Genomic DNA, 10,963 nt, shown 5'->3' with positions numbered 1-10,963 from the left:
GGGACCGAGTTAATCTAATTGGGTTTGGTTAAACAAATTTATTACATGACATTTGAGGATATGTAGTGCATAATTTTATATGTACTCAAGGAAAGAAGTATATATTTGGTTGGGGCTCGACAACACCGGTAGTGAGATGTGTGTGAAGGTAATATATAAATTTATGAGCTACTACTGATAAAAATGCAATTTTTAAGTGAACCATAGACAAAGACATATTAAGTATTGGGCAACTGAAGATAAACTAAGACAGGTTGGCATAGTTTGTTTTACGAATGGGTGACCATGGCTTATGTAGGACAACTGTTGGTATGGTGTGGTTTAGTGCAAATTTAGACTGGACCTTGCATTTAATGCGATACTGTTCCCATTTGAAGTGTCGTACATTTTTTCTGGGTCTTCTTGTTAGTGTCAAGTTGTGCAGCGTATGGCGATTTTATGGCTAGTGTTGTTGAAGGTCAACAAGTTATATGTATTGGGGTGAGTGCGAACTGGAGTGAGGATTCAATAATGTAGGTCTTTATCTGTTGGTTTAAGTATAGAGCTTTGTGTTCTGGTGAGAGGTTGTAACAAGAGAGTGGTACATATTGGTTGAAGGAATGCTGTTTGTCTAATTGTGATTTATATACTTGTTCGGTGATTTGCTGTCGAATTATCATCAATTGACTGGGGAGAGATAAATATGGGACGGATTATGGATGTTTATTTGGTATGTCCTATTTGTTAGTCTTTCGGATCACAAGCGTTTTGGGGTAATTGGAAAAGGAGATTGGACTAGTTTCTCTCTATGCAGCATGGCTGTTCCAATGCGATATGTATGTGTTCTTTTGCGCATATTGCTCATCATTTGTTGTCCTAATTGATTTAAAAAGTGGATTCTGGTGTTTGATATTTTCTCTAGAATGGTTCTAATTGTCTGAACTTGAGACATTTTGCTTTTTGGACTAATTTACTGTGCAACACAATCAAATTTATGATATTTGAGTTTTAACTTTCTGATTCAAATGATTTGGCAAGAGTGGTGGTTTTTATGGAAGCCAGGTAAAATTGTTGTTCTCCATTCTTAATAGGAACACATTATCTTTTTCGATTCTATCATTTGCAAGGTGCTTGTTGGGTTATTTGGTGGGGCAGGCCTGATATAGCAAGTGCAAGGAGACATTGTCAAGAATAGGCAAGACATGATATACTGGTGTTTGTATGCGTTGTTTCTGTGTATCTCGTTTAGAGATAATTAGTGGGAAGAGTTTGTTCGGAAGTCTTATTGTCTGATGATGGTAAAGGTTCTGCTCTGGTATGTATGAAGCTATTTTTATTTGGCTACTTATAACTTCCCGGCTCTATTTTTGCGGCGGGGCATGCTGCTTTTATTGGTCTTTTTGTGGTGTTTAGTTGGAGCATGTGACGTTTGGTAGGTTGGCCATGTTTGTTAGTGTGTGCTTGGCGCTTTCTGTTTGGAGAAATGATTTCTGTGCGGAGTCTGGACAGGTTCTCCCATCCGGATTTGTTGCATATTTGCCTCTTCCATTAAGAAAATTTTGATTTAATGTTGGATGCATCCATAAGTCAATGAAAATGGAGCAACCTATCTGTGCGTAGGTCAAAAATTAGACAGGGTTTATGGAGAAGCATTATACTGCGAAGGCTATTGAGCATAATCAGTGCTAGCCACCGCTAGTAAAACTAAAGTACTACAACAATGAGCCACTTAATTGTTGATGGGTTGAATTTGCCATTTGATTTTATTCAAACATTTTTAATTATGCACGCTCATTAGATTATAAATGAATATTCAAAAACGGTCGCTTCGTATAATTCTGGTAATTATCTCCTAAATTATCAATACTTGTATATTAAATTCTAGCATTGTCTTACGTTTATATTTTATGTGGTGTGGTGGTTTGGGACTTGGATATCGACTTCGTTTATTTATGTGCAGTTTTTGGTGGGGTCTCAAGATGATATTAGGTCTAATCTTCAATACTCATCATCTAGCTTCCCACGAGAAGTCCAGAAAGCATCCCATTGTGATCAGTGATGCCATTCTATGGTTGGGTGTGTTCAGCTACTATGAATCTAAATTTTTGCTTGGGGATGCTTCGTGAACATTATGTTATTTGGATTATAAGGATGTTCAGGAGTCTCTAACCGTTCTCAGTATTGCTCTCTCTTTGTTGTTTGTATTCAATAGGATGAATATGACGGCTTAACACCTTAATTCAATTTATTGGAGTGTTCAAAACTCGGGTGTACCCCCTTCCTTGAAATCAATGTAATTTTGGGTGGCGAGTATTCATCTACCATCCGGTCTAATATCTATTTTGTGGTGTTCGTCAGGTGATGGTTAAGGTAGCTCGGATTCTGCACATCTTTCGGAGGGAAGTATCCAAATTTTTTGAAGAAATATGTGATTCGTGTAGACTAGCCATGCCAGCTTAGCTTTGAGGAGGTTTGTGAAAGGGAAAAAATTGTTTGCCCTTTGATGGAAGGGAAACATGGATCGATTTAGTTCACGAAGTGCGTTAGGGATTCTATGGTTTAGATTATTGATGTGTCATATCGTGTGTAATGGATATGTGGAGGCAGTTAATTTTGGTTTGTTGTCTTCGGTTGAGCCGAGGGCTGAAATTTGGTGACTAGTTGTGCGAAATCAGCTAAGGGTGGTGTTCTAAGTTGACTATACGTATTTCTAAGTTCTAGATTTTGTGTTAGTGGCATAGAGTGACGTCTTCTTCAGTTTCTTTATGTGATGTATCTTGAGTTTATTGGATGACTGGTTTTTTTGTTGGCTGCCTTATTCATATGTGGGTGTGGTGGTTAATAGAGGCTGCCCTCTTAGACGCAGAGTTGTGGCAACTTCGTTTCTCTTAGTGGAGAAAGATGTTTATTTTATTGGTCGGGCGTTTTGCGGTAGGGTCCGGTATGTCGTTTGCCTCCTCGTCTGCGGCATGATTTTTGTCTTCATTATGTTGTAGGGTGCTCGTGAATTTGCTGAGAATACGTTTTTCAGACTAATAATGTTTGGCTTAGCTCTGTTAGTGAGTGAGGCTTTTGTTTATATGCTTGTATTTGGAGGTTTGGTATGTTTTGTGGGGTTGGCCCTATTTTAGTATGGTTTTACGATATAGTTTCTTGGGGTTACTGCTTTTACACAATGGGTACGTTTATTCAGCAATATACTTTATGTATGGAGAGTATGTAACAATCGACGGTTCTTGCCTGTAGTGGACTCTGTAACAGAAATATTTCACGCAGTTCTGTTCACGGGGTTGTCGTATTGTTTAGTTTTTTTTGGTTCGCGTTTGTAGGGCCTCTTGAGTCTATTACAACGTAATGTGGGTAGTGTAGGACTTTGGCCGTAATGAAGGGAGGTGGCGAGTTTGCCATATCTGCGCAAATTGTAATTGATTTTCGGTTTGGTTTTTGGTTATTTCGTTTGGGCTCGTCGTATTCCTCCAGGACACGTGGGGTTCGTTTTTGGGATTCTAGTTGCGTTGTCGGAGTGCGATCATTTAGGGGCTGATATACCTAGAAACGGGGTACTGTGTCACTATGATTGGACTTGGCTGAAGTTGGAGAAAACCGACCCTCAACCTTGGTCCACTTGATGCCAAAGCCAATGGTTTTGTGGCGCTCCTCGCTTTAGGTCTATTAAAATTTGTCACATTTTGGGCCGGGTTCTGGTAGTTGTTTCTTGTGCCTGTGGCGTGTGGATCCTCAGCTAAGTTTTGGCATTTGGCTTGGAGTGATTTTCTTAGGTTTTTCTAAAAGTTGGATGTTAGAAGTAATGAGAGAGCGAGGTTCGGGTATATGATTCTCTTATGATTTAAATGTTTGGAGTTAATTATGTAAGTTGTTTTGATATTCATCGGGAGATTTAGAGATATACAGAAATTATTCCTGTGCGGAGTCCCGAACTGTATTAGGAGTCTCGAGATTTGTACTGGATGTTGCGATTACTCGGGTGATGTGTGCGCTTTGACTTGTTCATGCTTGTGCTCTTGGGCTTACACTGTTTTGCTACCGTTATTTTTGTTAAAGTGTGTGCGGCCAGTGCTAGAACTCCTCACTACTAATTTTTAATTTTTTTGTATTTCTTTGGCTTTATTAGCGTTTGACATGTTGGTGCGTATCTAGCTACATAATAGGCTGCGAAATGTTAGGAGTAGACGCTGTACGCATATGAGTTACTACCATGTATATAGGGTTTGCTGGATTCCTATTATGCGTCAGTAATTCAGATGTTCTCTGCCTTGGTATTAATAATTTCTGTAAAAGAATTGAGTAAGGAGCTCACTCTGAATTATGAGAATTTGTAATGTCTACTGCAGAGCTTCCCTATCGATCACTTGTAAGTAGAATTTATTTGGTTTATTACTTGAATCCAATTCACCAAGTTCCGTTTTTACGAAGTTGGAAGCCTATAGAGTGGGTACTTTTACCAAATCTTTAGATTTTACTTATCTTCTCATGACCCTTCCCTATGATTAACAACCTTGTTAATAAGTACTGCGGTAGATTCAATTCAATTAGTTGATTTAACGCTTTGGCTAAGAACCAAAGGGTGGATAAGAAAGTTCATCCGGGATGATCTATAGAATAATGAATTCGATCCACTCATAGCCACCAAATATATCATATAAAGCTGCCTGAGAGAATCCACCTACACAATTGTCAAATGGCTGAAATAAGGCACTAACCAATACACCCTCACACGCAAATGAGCATGGTAAATAGAGAAGAAGATCCAGTGACTAAAGGATTGAGATGGTAAAAGTAGGGGCAGCAGCCGACCATCATAAGAGCCACAATGCAATCAACCATCATCTGAGAATTAGTGTTATGTTACTGGTATGGATAACAATTCGTAATATTTTTATTCTCACTTAAGTTCATGGTTAGAGGCAAGGTTTAACATTGCGTAATTAAGCCTCTGAGCGGGTTTTCGTCCGTTGAGACGAGCGTAAGCCTCGAGGCGGTCTGAGGCGTAAGCCTCGACGGACACATGATTGGCGTAAATGAGAAAATTAAGAGTTTTAGCAGGTAAATAAATGGCAATATATCCTATCTTATATAAAACATCTAAATGATATATATAAAATAGTGGAAAGTAAGAAAATAGATGCAATAAATCATGTCCCAAGAAGTACAAAATCACAAAATATATTAGTTTAACAAAAAATCCCAAATAAAAGAACATATAAAAATGCAAGCATATCCCATCACTAATGGTCTCAAAGGGATATTCTTCTCTGCCCTTCACCACTTTCTCACAAAAATTTGCATTTTAAATAGACTACGCTTCTCTCGCCCCTCCTACGTCAACTTCGCAACACTATATTACAAGAAGAGGTCACGGCCGCAGATCGAATTCCGCCTTTTTCCTTTGCCTCTAACCATGTTTCCTAAAGCAAAATATTCAAAAACACACAAAAACAAAATCAAAAATAAAAAACCGCTAGATTTTCTTTCACATTGAAAAATCTAACCCTAAAACTAAAAAAGAAAACTAAAATCTGATTGTGAGTACTCCTGAGAGGGGCGGCCGGACACTTCAAACTTTCGCCGGCAGAGAGGCGGCGCCTGACGGGAGAGGCAGCGGGAAAGGAAGCCGACGGTGTAGGATGCTGTCTGTTTCGCGAACAGAGAAGGGATATTTCGGAAAAACCAGGGAAGCCCGTGCGGGGATGAAAGGGAAGAAGAGGATTCATTTTAATAGTAGGTGGGGCTGTTTCTGTGAGGCGTATCGCCTCCCCAGATTGCGCAATTGCTGCCTCTGAGGCTCGCCTCAGATCAACAGTGAGGCGTACGCCTCTGCCAGGTGAGGAAATTGCGCGCAGCCTCGAGGCGCTTTTTGTCAATGCGCAGTAGGCGTGCCTCTTATTGCGCAATTTTAAACACAGAGGTGAGGGGTAAGGAACCGATGTGAAAATAGTTTGTATGCACCACTGTTGTACTAGCCTTTAGTGTAATTATTAAAATAGCAGGGGCGGAACCAGCCCTTATTCTCATAGGAGGGCAATTGTTTAAATTATAAAAAAAAAATGAAAATATATAAGTTGTTAAAAAATAATTTATGTGTTGCACATAATCATTTTTCACAGATCTTGTGTCTTTTAGAAAAACGTCAAACTGGATCATGAAGACCTTGAAAAGAGAGTAAAATCCAGGGTACATGTCCCTAATCTATTCTATCCAATTCTAACTCTAAAACAAGAATCATAATCATGCTTAGTAATAATAGTACTTCAGTTGGTTTATCTAGAATCCTTTTAAGAGGGAATAGACTTGTTTTTTTTTCTCATTCTAACAACAAATAAAGAGTATTTGACCATAATGGATAATGTTATACTATAACTATAGCAGACCGCCTGCAGACATGGGAGGCTGTTATGAAGAAGGAAGCTTACAGAATTAGTGAATCCAAGCCTTGAAAGATTACCGCAGAAGAGGAGGTTCTCAGATAATTAAAGTTGCAATTGTTCTGCACTCAAGCTGTTAGCTGGAAGGAGTGGCCTTCATATGCCTGAAGTCCTGCATATTGCTATCAAAGCCTATAACTCAAATGGAGAAGGAACTAACTTCCCAGGTATCATTCAGGATCCAACCACACTCAGTAATAAGGATTAGAAGGTTCTAGAACTTTTGTATCCACAAGTACAAGTTTCCATTCTCTGAATTAATATCCTCTCATCTACTCTAGATACTTTGACTGAGATGGCTCCAACGGTGATTTGTCCTCTTTATATCTGAAGAAAATGGAAAGTATGAGAACTCCATTCCGCAGGTTGGAAAGCTGAGAAAATATACGATTAGTAAGCTTCTTTCAGAGCTTTCCCCCATGGCATCTTAAAGAAATTCTTTTGCTCTTCATGCAGCTTGAATAAGAATCTTTGTATGTGTCTCTATATTAACATAATAGTTTTGATGGGATTATATTAATTGACAAATCTGAGCTTAGTAGCCTTTCAGATCTTTCTCCACAAAAGACAATGTGCTGATTGTTGAGACCTGAAATAATCTTGCTAAGGGCATTATGGCTTGTGTAATTAATGGGCTGGAAGCTATGGGAGTTGCTGCATACTGCTTGCATTGTAGGCCTTCACTGTTCTTGAATAGTTTTAGTAAAAAATTAAACTTTTTTACGTAGAAAGCTGCTTCAAGAGCAGTTAAAGAAAGTCGTCTCAAAAAACGAAGCCTAAGCGCTTGATGTTGGGATATATTTCTTTAATATACTTTTTTTAAAGCAATTTTTTATATAGGAATTTTCTTGAAAAATAAAATTTTTGTAAAGAATCTACTTTAAAAAACAATAAGAAAGTTATTTCAAAAATTTAGTATTAAAAAAATTACCTTAAAAAAATAAGTAAGAAAAATTACTAAATAAAATATTAGTATACATAAATAATTAATAAAGTTGATAATAAGGTAAATATGTCTAGTTGAAAAAAATGCTTATGCTTATTCAAATTGTCTTGTAATTTAAATTTTACATAACATAAAATATTTAATTTCAATAACTCAAGCTTCAGAATTTTAATAAAAATAGAATTATGTTTATAATATAATTCATTTTAATGCTCTATGTGATGTTGTTACTGTATGCTAACTATAAAAATTCTCATGTAATTTCTAGATTTAGAAAGAAAACAAAATAATTCCATTGGTGATCATTAATATTTTCTGAAATGAGGCCTATATTTTTAATAAATGATAATCAATATTAAACGTCTTCCATAGGTTTAAATGCCGATGGCACAAGGTGATTTAATTTGAGTCGCAAATGAACTCAATATTAAACATCATGAAATATATTGAAAAACTTTATGATATTAAATGGGAGGCGCCAATCAAAGTTTATGAAATTTGTATATTTATAAATCAAAATCAAGTGGCTATAAATCAAGATGATCTGAAGAGTACCAAGGATCTCTAATTATATGGTCCATAAAGCAACTTAATAGTAGTCGACAAGTTTTACGCTGGCTGTCGACTACCTAACGCAACCCTCCACTTTTCTCATCCAGGACTTGGGACCTGGCAACGGCAGTGTTGTACAAAGGATCTATGATTTTATGATTCAATATGAGTCGTCAAATAAAGTGTTATAAAATTTTAGTTAAAATTACTAAAATGCACTCTCAAAGCACTATTAATAGACCCCAATCTCCACATGATAGGGATTTAAACTTGAGTTTGGAAATAGAATGGAGATATGAAAAACTCTAAAGCTTTATTTGACGTTCGACAACAATAATCATCATCAACCACCATCGTTGTCGACTACTATTGTCTGACTACCATCAGTTAACTGCCATAATCTGCCACTGTCACTTGATTATTATCGTTCAATTGTCATCATTTATTCACTATTGTATGAATGTCATTGTCTGACCACCATTATTTAACCACCTTCGCTCAATTGTCATTATCCAATATTCTATCAATTGTCATCATATACCACTGTCACTGGATTATTATAATACATTCGTCAGACTAAAATCATTTAATTGTTCCATCTCTAATATTCTCCTTCACATTTACATAAACTTATGATCATGTCTTCTCCAATTGAGGGGAATAATGGACTCATGCAACTTATCAATGTAGTGTACCATTTCATTTGGACCAGACATCGCATTTTTTTTCCTTTTCAGCCTTTCCATCTAAAAATTTTGGCATCTGTTGTTTTTTTTTTTTTTATTTGTATGTGTTGGATATTTGTGAAAAACTAAGATGTAAAAACTCTATTTCTATCACGACAAATTTTCTAACACGCAACAATCATTAAACATATTAGTAAGCAATTACATGATAGTAATTAAATTCCTATTAAGAAGTTCTTGCACTTAATTATCACTATTTATGAAAAATGACCATCTCATATTAGATTCAGAAGCAAAGAAGGATTAAATTGCCAAATTAATAAAAAAACTTAGTATGAAGTTAGCATGATTTTAACTTGGTTTCTCTTTGGAAGCTTAAAGAGAATTCTATAGAATGAGCTCCTATAATATGATTTTCCTTTTATTAATCATCCATGACACTAATCCTCTTTTAAGTTTAGCCACATGTCCATCCTTGGGCACATTGCACCTTCACATCCATTATCTTGAGCTTAGCTTGACAAGTCGGGGACAAAGGGCAAATTATTGCATCCGGTCACCGGACGCGGAGATAGGTCCAGATATTAATAAAATATTATTTTAAATTAAGTGCGTCAAAAGCGTAGGTAAAACGCAGTCAAAAATGCAAGTAAAGCGCACCTAAGGCGCACATAAAGCGCAGTCAAAGTGCAGTAAAAAATGCAGGTGATGTGGCATGTCCTATTCTGCTCGTCCGGTGACCGGATGCAATAATTTGCCCTTTGTCCCCGACTTGTCAAGCTAAGCTCAAGATAATGGATGTGAAGGTGCAATGTGCCCAAGGATGGACATTGTGGCTAAACTTAAAAGATGTAAAGCGCACCTAAAGCGCAGTCAAAAATGCAGGTGATGTGGCATGTCCTATTCTGCTCGTCCGGTGACCGGATGCAATAATTTGCCGGGACAAAGAGAGTGTCGATGTGTTGCTCTGTAAGATTTAGGGTTGTTAGGTTTTAAGAAAATATTAACTAAAATTCATTTAAAAAGTTGTCAAAAGTTTGAATCAATATTGATATATTGTCCTACCAAATAGATTGAATGTGTCAAAAGCATGGTTGATTCAATTGTATAAGTAAGACCATTAATTTTCACATATAAAAATATGGTACCTTAAGACATTTTATATGGGTTTTATAATGTTTTTGTGGTGGCAAAAGACAACATGTCATATAAGCCTATTGATTAGGATATAAGTTCAATTAGGGGTGTCAATAAATGATTTGATCTAAAACTTTAGGTTTGAGTTGACCAGTTTAATAAACGGGTTAAGTTCGTGCTGGATTTTTTGACCTATTTATTAAATAGGTTGGGTTCGGGTTGATCCGCGAACCTGTTTTTAATCCAAAATGATTAATTTAATATCATTTTTCCATAACTTTTTTACTTGTTAGTAGTCTTTTTATTTTTGATCAAATATCATAAGCTTAATATTTAACAAGTTATAACAATTTTTTTTTAACTAAAATGAGTTAAAAGGCAGGATTCAGGACATTCATGTTGCTAGCGGGTCGAGATTGAGTTTGTGTTTTAATCCATTTATTAAATTAGTCGGATTTAGGTTGACCGGATTCGGGTCAAGTCAATTAATTTTGGATTGGACCCAAACCTTATGATCCTGCTACTCACAATGTAGAAGTTTGCTCAGTCTTTATTGATATTTCAAATATGGGTGTCAATATTTGACTTGACATAAAAAATCGACCAAAAAAATTTGGGTTATACCTGACTCGATTTCAAAATAGGTCAAGTTCATGTTCCCGGATTCAGCCCGTTTGAAAAAATGGGTCAGATTCGGGATAACCTAAAAACCTGTTTGAAATGAGTTGACCGCACTGCCCGAGCTTGCTTGAGCCCGCCTGTGTCGCGTCCGAGCTGCCTGCACCTGCCCACCCCCCGCATGCGTTGCATTCAAGCTGCCCGCACCCATGACCGAGGCTTCCCTCGTCGCGAGCCTTGCCGTCCGCCGTCCCACCGTCAACCATGTCGGGTCAGGTCAACCATGTAACATGATGGGTCGGGTCCGAGTCCGAATTTCCGACCCATTTACATAACCGGGTCAGGTTAGGGTCGACCCGTATGAACCCGGGGCAATTCTGGTTTGACCTGAATCCGACCCAAAACCCAATTCTGACACTCCGAATTTCAAACAAGAATTTTTATTTCAATTTAAATTAATTGTGACCAACTCTCAAAAAACAAAATTAACCTAATGTACGCTCTTTTAAAATTTGCGGGGAATTTGCACACACATAATTCATATTTGTATATATTTGAATATCTAACATCTAAATCTTTTTATTTATAAAATATTCAAATGT

The sequence above is a fragment of the Dendrobium catenatum genome, unplaced genomic scaffold, assembly GCF_001605985.2.
Source record: "Dendrobium catenatum unplaced genomic scaffold, ASM160598v2 fragScaff_scaffold_1220, whole genome shotgun sequence".
Lineage (NCBI taxonomy): Eukaryota > Viridiplantae > Streptophyta > Magnoliopsida > Asparagales > Orchidaceae > Dendrobium > Dendrobium catenatum.
The sequence above is the reverse complement of the archived record's forward strand: the minus strand, read 5'-3'. Positions refer to the sequence as shown.